This window comes from Miscanthus floridulus, chromosome 6 (assembly GCF_019320115.1).
Source record: "Miscanthus floridulus cultivar M001 chromosome 6, ASM1932011v1, whole genome shotgun sequence".
In the NCBI taxonomy this organism is placed as follows: Eukaryota; Viridiplantae; Streptophyta; class Magnoliopsida; order Poales; family Poaceae; genus Miscanthus; species Miscanthus floridulus.
In genome coordinates this window covers 37,511,121-37,521,681 of record NC_089585.1, presented here as the reverse complement: position 1 = coordinate 37,521,681, position 10,561 = coordinate 37,511,121, and the positions used below count along the sequence as shown (strand labels likewise).

The 10,561-nt window shown below is 44.4% G+C and overlaps 1 pseudogene; it reads right to left on the bottom strand.

Annotated features, from left to right (window-relative positions):
- Positions 1 to 1,800: 1,800 nt before the first annotated feature.
- On the bottom strand, positions 1,801 to 10,162 carry LOC136460496 (uncharacterized; annotated as a pseudogene).
- Positions 10,163 to 10,561: the final 399 nt, after the last annotated feature.

The following is a 10,561-nucleotide window of genomic DNA, read 5'->3' as shown; positions in this document are numbered from 1 at the left end:
TAACAATACTTTACTGAAAATAATAATTACAAACCTCATCTGCTAGAGTGCTGACAGTATCACAAAAGTCTTCGAGAATTGATGCTATCTTATAGTTGCGATCTGAAAATGACATGGCCACGTAAAGTCATAAGTTAAAAAAATAAAGTTAAAGCTACAGGTTGTAATAAACAATTCAGTGTTACCTTTCTTAGATGCAAGGCCCCAATCTTTTGAACAAACTAGTGCCTCGACCATCTCAGGATCAAGGCGAGTGCGGAATTTATTAACAATACGCCCACTACAACTGAAAGCTGATTCTGAAGCAACACTAGACACTTGGACAGCCAACACATCACGAGCAAGTCGTGAGAGAATAGGATATTTCGCTTGGTTAGTTTTCCACCATGACAGTATGTCAAATGTAGCACCACTACCACTAGGATCAACCCACCGAAATGGTTTCTCTGCCATGTATACATCCAACTCACTTACCTCACTACGATTCACTTCGTCCTCATACAAAAATTCTTCAATATCAGCATTTTCCTCATCTGTGTGAGCTGGAGCTACAATAGGTTCAAATTGTGCACTAGCCTTCGATGTTTGACTCGGTATACTAGACAAGTAGGCTTCGAACAATCGTTTCACAACATCCATGATCAGACTAAGTTCAGCAGGAGCCCTGTCTTTGTAAATCCTTTGTAAGAAATATTCTATCAGCCTTTTCTTGTACCTAGGATCGAGGAAACATGCCACAGCAAGGGCAATGTTGGATTTTTTCCAATACTTGTCATATTTCTCTTGCATGGCCTGAGCCATAGAAGCAATAAGTATATCAGCACTTGCACACCACTCTGTAATTGCTAACTTTATGTCACAGAATTTCCACCAAAACATGTTTGTTGTTGGATATTGAATTCCAGAAAACAACACCGTAGCATCATTAAATAACTTCAAACACTTGCAAAAAGATGCAGCCATCTCCCATTCATCATCTGAAGGAGCACAATGCTTATATTTATCCTTATGTAAATACACTAGCCTGTCAAAAGCATTCCTATAATAAATAGCATGACTCAACATCTCATATGTTGAATTCCATCTTGTAGGAACATCCAATGGAAGACCAGATTTATTATTCAAATTAAAAAAAATCAGCACACTTTTCAAATTCCTCCCACTGCAATGGAGAGTTCTTCAGAATAACAATGATAGCTCTAATATTTTTAACTGCAGATCCAATCACTGTCAATCCATTTTGAGCAACCAAATTTAATATGTGACATAAACACCTTACATGGAAGAAAATACCACCACATATCAAAGGAGGATACTTCTACAGCTTAGCAAGTTTATTAAGCTCCTTCACAACTAATATCACACATTTATTATTGTTCGAAGCATTGTCTAGGGTGAGTGCAAATAACCTCTTTTCTAGGTTCCAAGACATGATTCCCTTGATAAATTCACTTGCCAGTACAGTCCCTTTATGTTGCCCTTTAACAAAAGGAAGGCAAATTATCCGTTTTTGCATTTGCCAGTTATCATCAATCCAATGAATTGTGATGCACATATAGCCTTTGTTTTGATTAGAAGTCCACATATCCATAGTTGCAGAAAACCGACAAGATATAGTTTTAAGTTGGTCAAATAACTTCTTCTTTTGAGCTAAATGCATGTCCAATATCTCTTTCCTAGTGGTTATACGACTCTTGAATGAAAAGTTAGGGCGCAAAGACTTGATGAAATCAACAAAGAACTCATGCTCAGCCATCAAAAAGGGATATTCATGCATGACAATTGCTTGATAGAACTTTTTCAGGCTAACTTCAGCATCATATTTATAAGTTTCAATGATATCTTTACCTTCACTCTTTTCAACTTTAAGTTGCTGCTGCCCTTTCTTTACATCGTGCTTTGCATTCACATGATTCCATAGGACTGTTGTTCCCTTATTGGACTCACCACGAGTTTTGTAACTGCACTTCTTGCATTTCGCCCAAACTTGTACCTCTGTCGTTCCATCATCTCTCTTGTGTGTCACTGTGAGCTTGGTGTAAAAATTCCAAACCTTTGAGGTAGTCTTCTTTTGTCTCTTTGTAGAAGGCTCAACTCCCGCACTGCAAGTTCCATCTACTCCAGTCTCTTCCTCGGTAATGACAACATTTGCAGCACCTCCATCTCCAGCAACCGTGGTTGTTTCCTTCAATGCCAGAGTAGCAGGAGGTCGAGGCTTAGGTGCTGATTCACATGTGCCAACCGGAGCATGTAGCAGGGGATGCTCCCATGCTTGCACATACACTCTCATTTGCACTAGCATAGGGTCGAGATGGCGGACTAGAGGGGGATGAATAGTCCTTTCTAAAATTAATTGCGTCGGCTAACCGAAACAAGTGCGGAATTAAAACTATCGGTCTAGCCAAGACTACACCCCTCTATCTATGTTCTCTAGCCCCTTCCAAAGATACTAATTAAGCAACTAAGGTGTAGGGCTATCTAGAGCTCTCCTAACCAATTCTAGGAGCAAGGTCACACAAACTTATGCCACTAGTACTTTAAGCAACAAGGGAGCTCCTACACATGCTAGTAAGCAAAAGCACAAAGCCACCTACGGTCACTAGCAATGCTCAATAACAAGGCAACCAATGCCAAATTAGAGAGCGCAATTACTTAGCTACACAAACTAAGCAATGTGACTAACAAGGTTACACAAAACAAATTAGCCACGCAAGGGAGCTACTTCTATACTACACAAGCAAGAAGGTAACTAGCAAGCTACACAAACTAACTAACTACAAAAGCAACAACACAAGCTCAATGTATATGAAAATAATCGCAAACTTGTGTAACGGGGATGCAAACCAACAGGAAGAACAAGGTTGACACGATGATTTTTCTCCCGAGGTTCACGTGTTTGCCAACACGCTAGTCCCCGTTATGTCGACCACTCACTTGGTGGTTCGGCGACTAATTGGCATCACCCGCTAAGCCCGCACGTCGGGCGCCGCAAGAATCTACCCCGGAAGTGAGGGTAGCTCAATGACACGCTTTACTAAAGTTGCTCTTCACGGCTCCCGCGGGGCGAGCACAATGCCCCTCACAAAGTACTTCTCCGGAGCGCCACACAAGCTTCTTGCGGGCTTCGACGGAGACCACCACCAAGCCGTCTAGGAGGTGGCAACCTCCAAGAGTAACAAGCACCACCGGCTTATAACTCGATCACCTAGTGCCACTCGATGCAACCTCATGATGCAATCACACTAGAATCGCTCACTCACACAATCAGATGATCACTATCAAGTATGTGTGAGATGGAGGGCTCCCAAGCACTACCACACAAGCCACCAAGGCTCTAGTGTGCTCAGCTCTACTTAGCTACCAGCCAAAGGCCGACCATGGCTCTATTTATAACCCCACGAACAAATAGAGTCATTACCCTTTCATTGGGCAAAAGTCAGGACGATCGGACGCTCCGGTCCGATCGACCGGACGCTGGACCTCAGCGTCCGGTCGTGCGATGCACGCCACGTGTCCTCTTCTTCAAATACGGTTCACCCAATCTCAACGGTCATCTGTCGACCGGACGCAGCAGCATGAACTGACCGGACGCAGCAACCCCAGCGTCCGGTCGTTTCTAGTAAGGTACCAGACATGACCGGACACGTCCGGTCGGTCGTGATCGGACGCAGCATCAGCATCCGATCACTTCTAGCTTCTCTGCTCTGCCCGCGTCATCACACGTCACCCTGACCGGACACACACAGCCAGCGTCCAGTCACATCCAGCGCCAGCGTTTAGTACTCCGGTCGATGACCGACGCCTGCACGCTGACTGCCACTACTGACCGGATGCTAGAACCCAGCGTCCGGTCACTATGTGACCAGTGTCCGGTCCACTCTGTGAGACCCTATCTTTTTGGAATAGGGCGCCGGTGGAGTTCTGAACCCTTCTCACCTCCGTTCCATCGCCGAGTTGATCCACATCAACTTTAACTTCATCTTCTTTGTAAATGTGCCAACACCACCAAGTGTACACCACCATGTGTATGTGTGTTAGCATTTTCACAATCATCTTTCAAAGGATTAGCCACTCAACTTGCCACGCCACTCAATCCTAGCGATGATGTAAAGTTAGATCACTCGAGTAGCACTAGATGACTGATATGCAAACAAGTTTGCCCCTCTTGATAGTATGGCCATCTATCCTAAACCCGGTTATCAACTTCTCTATACACCTATGACCGGTGAAATAAAATGCCCTAGGTTATACCTTTGCCTTGCGCATTCCATTCTATCTCCTCCAATATCGATGCAACACATGCACCAACATGATCAACAATGATATGATCCACTTCATATCATCACGTGATCATATTGGTTCATCGATCTTGACCTCACTTGCTTTTCACTGTTGCCTTCATCCATCGGCACCAAGTCTTGCTCAAGCTTCACCGCCATGTGGTCTATCACTCCAAAGCCTCCGACTTGCCCTTCACGCTTGCAACCGGTCCATCAAGCTAAGTCTTGGCTTGATCTTCTCCACCTTGATCACATGACTCAATGTCATGTCTCATTTGCAATGAGCTCCTTCATCATCACATGTGTGAGGTTTGCAACATCTCCAAGCCATTTTCACCTTCATGGCATATGTTGCTCACATACATGTACATGTGGACTAATCACCTGTGTATCTCACATAAACATAATTAGTCCACCTAGGTTGTCACTCAATTACTAAAACCACACAAGGACCTTTCAATCTCTCCTTTTTGGTAATTGATGACAACTCTATAAAGATATAGAAATTAAGCTCTTTTGGATTCATGTTGCTTGCCCAAGCAATTTTACCATGTGTAAATAATTTTGGACAAGTACCACAAACCCGAGATGGTAGTATTAGCTTCCCCTACATATGTGCTAGAGTGTTTGTTTTAAAGCTCACACATATACATAGATTTAAATTGTGGAAGAGTAATTACTACCAAATGATGCTAAGGTGTATAGAATAAACCTTTGAAGCATGTACCAATCGAAGTTGCACCTTTAAGTTCATCCTTAGCACCATGGTTAGCTAGATATCACTTGGAAGTAAAAGCACTAGATACCTTGTGAGATCAACATTAAAAGCAAGGTACTAGCATTACTTGAAAACATACCAAGTGTCTAGCTATCATCCTATGCATGCTAGTTATCAAATCATCATTCAAGTTCTACAACTAGCATACACCACACAAGCATGCATATTGAATTTGAAAGCTTATGCAATGCAAGCAAGCACATGAATATGCACATATCAAATGCAATCAATCAAAGTTCATGAGCTTGCTCCCCCTACTTGTGTACTTCTCTTGTCCAAGAATTTTGATCCATCTCTTTTCTTCAATGTTGCTCCCTCTTTGTCCATGTCCATGTCCAACCTCTACTTCTTTGAGCTTTTATATCTTATCTCTCCCTCTTGTATAATCTCAATCTCAAAGCTTTCATATCTTTGTACAATCTCTCCCCCTTTGTCATCAATTTTCATAAAAGGTGTGCTTCTTATTGATGCAAAGGTATGCATTTGGGGTAGATGGTTGAGGCTTGAATCTTACATTTTTTATGGACATCACTTGATTGTTGGAATGACACCACTTGTAGATACCACTTATAACTCATACCACTTGTATCTTGTGTAAGGCTTCTTGAGATACCACACATAGGATCTTTGATCTTGATACCAATTTGTGTGACACCTCCCCCTATGTGATAGCATGGGTCATCCATTTGATACACTTGAGCTCTTATAGGTGAGGGATACATTCTTCATTTGATGATCACTTAAAGTTGAGGATCACTTATGGAACCATTTTCTTGCATGATTGATATTAAGTGTAGATGTGATATCACTTGAAAGAATCTTCTAGTATGGAACCACTTGTTGGATTTATCAATAAGAACCATTTTTTGAACATTTGCTATCTTCATGAGTACCACTTATAGGATATCACTTGTGAGTTGATCTAGACATTACTTGTAGATTCTTGATGAAATACTTGAGTCTAGATACCATTTGAAACAAACAAACTAGATATCCATTTGTATTGTTGTCTTGTGCTTGTACTCTTATCACTATCATGAGCTTCTATGATTGACTTGAACTAAATTAATTTACCTAAGCTTTTAAGTCCGGTTTGAACCAATGACAAGCTTCTTCACACCTCTTGCAAGGGCTATCTTGCCAATGTTGTACTTGTCACTTGTTAGAGATCCAAATTGAGTCAAGTACTTGAGTTCACTAGCTCATGAACAAATTCATGTACTAACCACTAGATCAAGTAATCATTCAAACAATAGTGGTAGGCTATGAATTTAAGCATTTTATTTGTTATGCATGATCCTATGAAGCATGTACTATATGCACTAACCGCATACTAGTAAGGGATGAAATGATCATACACATTACAATGATACATTTGCTATGTTGGAGTAGAGGATAGTCACATAGATTCCAATTTATTACTCCAATAGCAATGTGAAGTCCAATTATAAACTTGGTGAAGATCAATAGATACCATGTTGAATTTCATTCTTCACCCATATGAAATGAATACTACTTGACATATCATGACTAGCTCTCTTTTGGGTGTTGCTTGCTTTTCTTGATCAACCCTTTTGATTGCTTCAACTAAGCATCTCAAATGTTCCTCGGATCACCACTTCTATGTTAGCCTTCCAAGTACCACACTTGGTTCACCTACACATAGGCGGCAAGCCCCTACACTAAGGAGAAGTGACCTCTCTCAAAGAATCATTCTTGATACTCACTTGAAATGACTTGATTGATTGATCCAAGTGATGGACTTAACTTGGTGAGTAACCTTGATTCCTTCTTTACGTCCTTTTCTTTCTTCTTGTTTAAGTCATTTTCTTTCTACCAAATGATTTCCAATAGTCACTAGAACTTAAACTTCAACTTCATCTTGAGTTTAATCTTGATCTTTCAATTTGAGTACCGAATGTGTGCAAAGTACACTCCATAATCAAATAGCCTTGTACTCTTTGCTTATCATGCTTCTATATCATCTCAAAACTAAACTTAGGTACCTCAAACACTTGTAAACATGTTTTCAACTTGAGAACCTTTCAATCAAAGTGACTCTAGATCAATCCAACATTTATCACTTTTCTGACAAATTTTGTACCCTTCAAAGAAATAAGCATATCTCCCAAAGTACAAATCCAAATACCACTAAATTTGGTGGAGGTGTGCAATACTAAGGTACCTAGCAGCTATAAAAATTTTAGCTTCATTTGACTTCTAGATTGCTACCAGTTTTCAATTCTTCTACCACTGCTATATGCTGAAAACTGCTGCACTATAGCTGACAAGAACTACTCCAAAACCGAAGCATTTCTTATCCAATGCTCATGAAAATTGTACAGCATCTTATACCATAAGTCTAGAGCATGTACACCGATTTTTATGCCAATCCAATAAGTGTTGATTACTCAAACATGGCTAAGATCACAGCTAGCTCAGATTCTCAATTATATGATAGATTTCAACAATTGAGCTATACTTCATCAAATGTGAATCAAACTTGAAACTAACTTGTTTGAATACTTACATAAGATATATCCATTCAATCCACTTACTAAATGTCATCTTATGAATTAATCCAACACAAATCAATTCAAACTTGACTACTAATCAATTATCCATTCAATCAACTCATAGCAAGCAACATTGCATCTCCTCCAATGTACGTGATCATATTGGTTCATCGATCTTGACCTCACTTGCTTTTCACCGTTGCCTTCGTCCATCGGCACCAAGTCTTGCTCAAGCTTCACCGCCACGCGGTCCATCGCTCCAAAGCCTCCGACTTGCCCTTCACGCTTGCAACTGGTCCATCAAGCTAAGTCTTGTCTTGATCTTCTCCACCTTGATCACATGACTCAATGTCATGTCTCATTTGCAATGAGCTCCTTCATCATCACATGTGTGAGCTTTGCAACATCTCTAAGCTATTTTCACCTTCATGGCATATGTTGCTCACATACATGTACATATGGACTGATCACCTGTGTATCTCACATAAACACAATTAGTCCACCTAGGTTGTCACTCAATTACCAAAACTACACAAGGACCTTTCAACTAGCAGCAGCCATCCTAAATCCAACATGTTCAAAGAAAAAACCAACAATCGTGAGCCTGACATATAAGCTTATGAAATCGAAACCCTACTGGGTAACTAACTAAGTACCCTAGGATGGGTTGGAGGCTTGGAGCAGAGGAGAAGAGAGGCGTTACCTGATCTGTGGACTGTGGGTCTGTGGCAGTGGCTGGCCGAAGACAACGGACGACGACGACACGACACACAAGAGTACTTCATGGTAGCTTCATTCCTCCTCCTCTTGCTCTTGCGTCCACTCCTCCAGACGCCGACCAACACACCACAGGTTGCCGGCGCGGATCCGATTAACCCGAGATGCGAGCGGCGGAGAGGGCGTACGGGTTGCGAGTTGCGAATGCGAGGGGCAGAGATGGAGCAGGGCAGCAAGCGCCAGCCGAGCAGCGGAGGCCGAATGGTTGAAGGTGGCAGCCGGCAGAGCAGTAGAGATGGAGCAGGCCGGCGGCGCGAGTGCAGAGTGCAGAGTGCGGACGCCGTGTCTGTGTTGCCAAAGTGCCGAGAGTTTCACAGGAAGGTTATTGGGCTGTCTAGTGGCCATGGCCTGAGGGCTGTGGCGTTTGGGTCTATGCTTCACCGCTTCACTATGTGAGGCAAAGCTTTAGTCCTACATCAGCTACAAAGAGCAGAGCGTGGAGAGAGGGAGCTATAAAATGAGGGGCATGACACCAGGTGGCGCATTGCTTTGTTGGCCGGCTATATTCGGATAATATCTGTTACATGCAGGTCGGATATATCCGATACTTAACCGGATTATCCGATATCCGCCGGATATCGATGATATTACATTCGTAATTGATATCCGCCTAATATATCCGTTTTATTATCTGTATCAAAAAAAAATACGGATATCCGAGTAACTATCCAGATAAGTGTTCATATTTGTTCGGTCGAACGGACGGTCGAATAAATATCCGTACCGTTTTCATCCATAGTAGTAGGGGAAGCAACGACGCTGAGGCTTGGTGCTGTCCTCACAAGCCGTGGTGTGCCATCAGACATCTGCAAGGGTGGGGGGAAGGTGGCTGCTGCTGCTGCTTCCGTGCTGGGTGGAGGTGGAGTCGCATCCCTCCGGTTTAAAGATGGCAACGGGCCCCACTACCAGATACCCGATGGGTATTTGATCTATTAAGGGATAGGGATGGGATCATATCTTTATCCGCGGGCATCTAAATGAGCAAGAATCCATCCCCGACGGGTATAGCGGGTACGGGAACGTTCCCTGTTTACTCGTCCCCGTTATCCGTTGGGGAACCCGACTATTTGAGCTGCCATGCGAGTATTAGGCCCAAAGAAGCTCAAAATAGGTATTTTGGCCCAAATCTGAACAATCATATATATAGTTTGTGTGTTCTAGGAACCCTAGTTTAATTTTTCCTCACCATCTCCGCCAGCAGCACAAGCATGTCTGTCTCATGAGCGCTCGTGCCCCTCGCTTCCTCAGTTCGGCCTCTCTGCCACCTTTGCTCGTCCTCCTCGCGACCTCGCTCCTTCTCCTCGGCATCTCCGAGACTCCGTAACTTATACCCGAGTGAAGAATAAACGTCTTCGATTGCAAAGGTGCGACCCCAAGTGTCCTTGTTTATCGGGTATGCAGTACCCGTCGGATATCTGTTACTCGACCGATGCCTGACGAGTACGGGGATGGGCAAGAATGTACACCCGAGATAGTTAACGGAGATAGGGAGTAGATGAATTCTCCGTAGCGGGGAAGAGAACATTCCGGCGATACCGATGATACATCCCGTTGCCATCCTTAGTCCGGTTGCAGGGCTCGGTAGGTTGCCGCACCGACGGCTCGTTGCTGGTGCGGCGCCTGGAGTAGACAAAAACCGGACCGGGGATGAAGCGACGTCGCTCACGCGTCTGCACGGGATCCTGCGCGATGAGGCCAGCCACCTGCGGAGGTTTCGGCGACTGGTTGTGGTTGCTGTCGCGGCCGCCTTCCTGGCTGGGTGATCTGCAGCGCGCGCGTGGGGTGGGTGAGTCCGGGCGCACCGGCCACATCCTTGGTTGGGTCGGAGCGCGCCCGTCTGGTGCTGCGGCGATGCGCGGAGCGCTCCCGGCTACGACTGCGGCCGCCAGATGCACGGACCGGGCTGTGGCTCCTACTACGCTCCATGGTGTCGCGCCGTGCCTCCAGGGTCTTCAAAGGAGCGGCAGGCTCCCCGCCGGCCAGACAGTCAGAGGGGGCGGGTGGGGCAGTCGTCGGTGGCGGGAGCTGCGCAGACGTAGGGACCGGTTCCGTGGTGGCCCTGTTGCTGCTGTCTGAGTGACGTAGCCATCTCCACGGTGCCGATGACGGTCCCCGCGAGCAGAGTTCCCGTGTCGACGGTGTCCATGCCTCGATTCGGAGCGTTCACGCTCCCCAACCTTGGGAGCCGGCCAGAGGCTACGGAAGAGTCG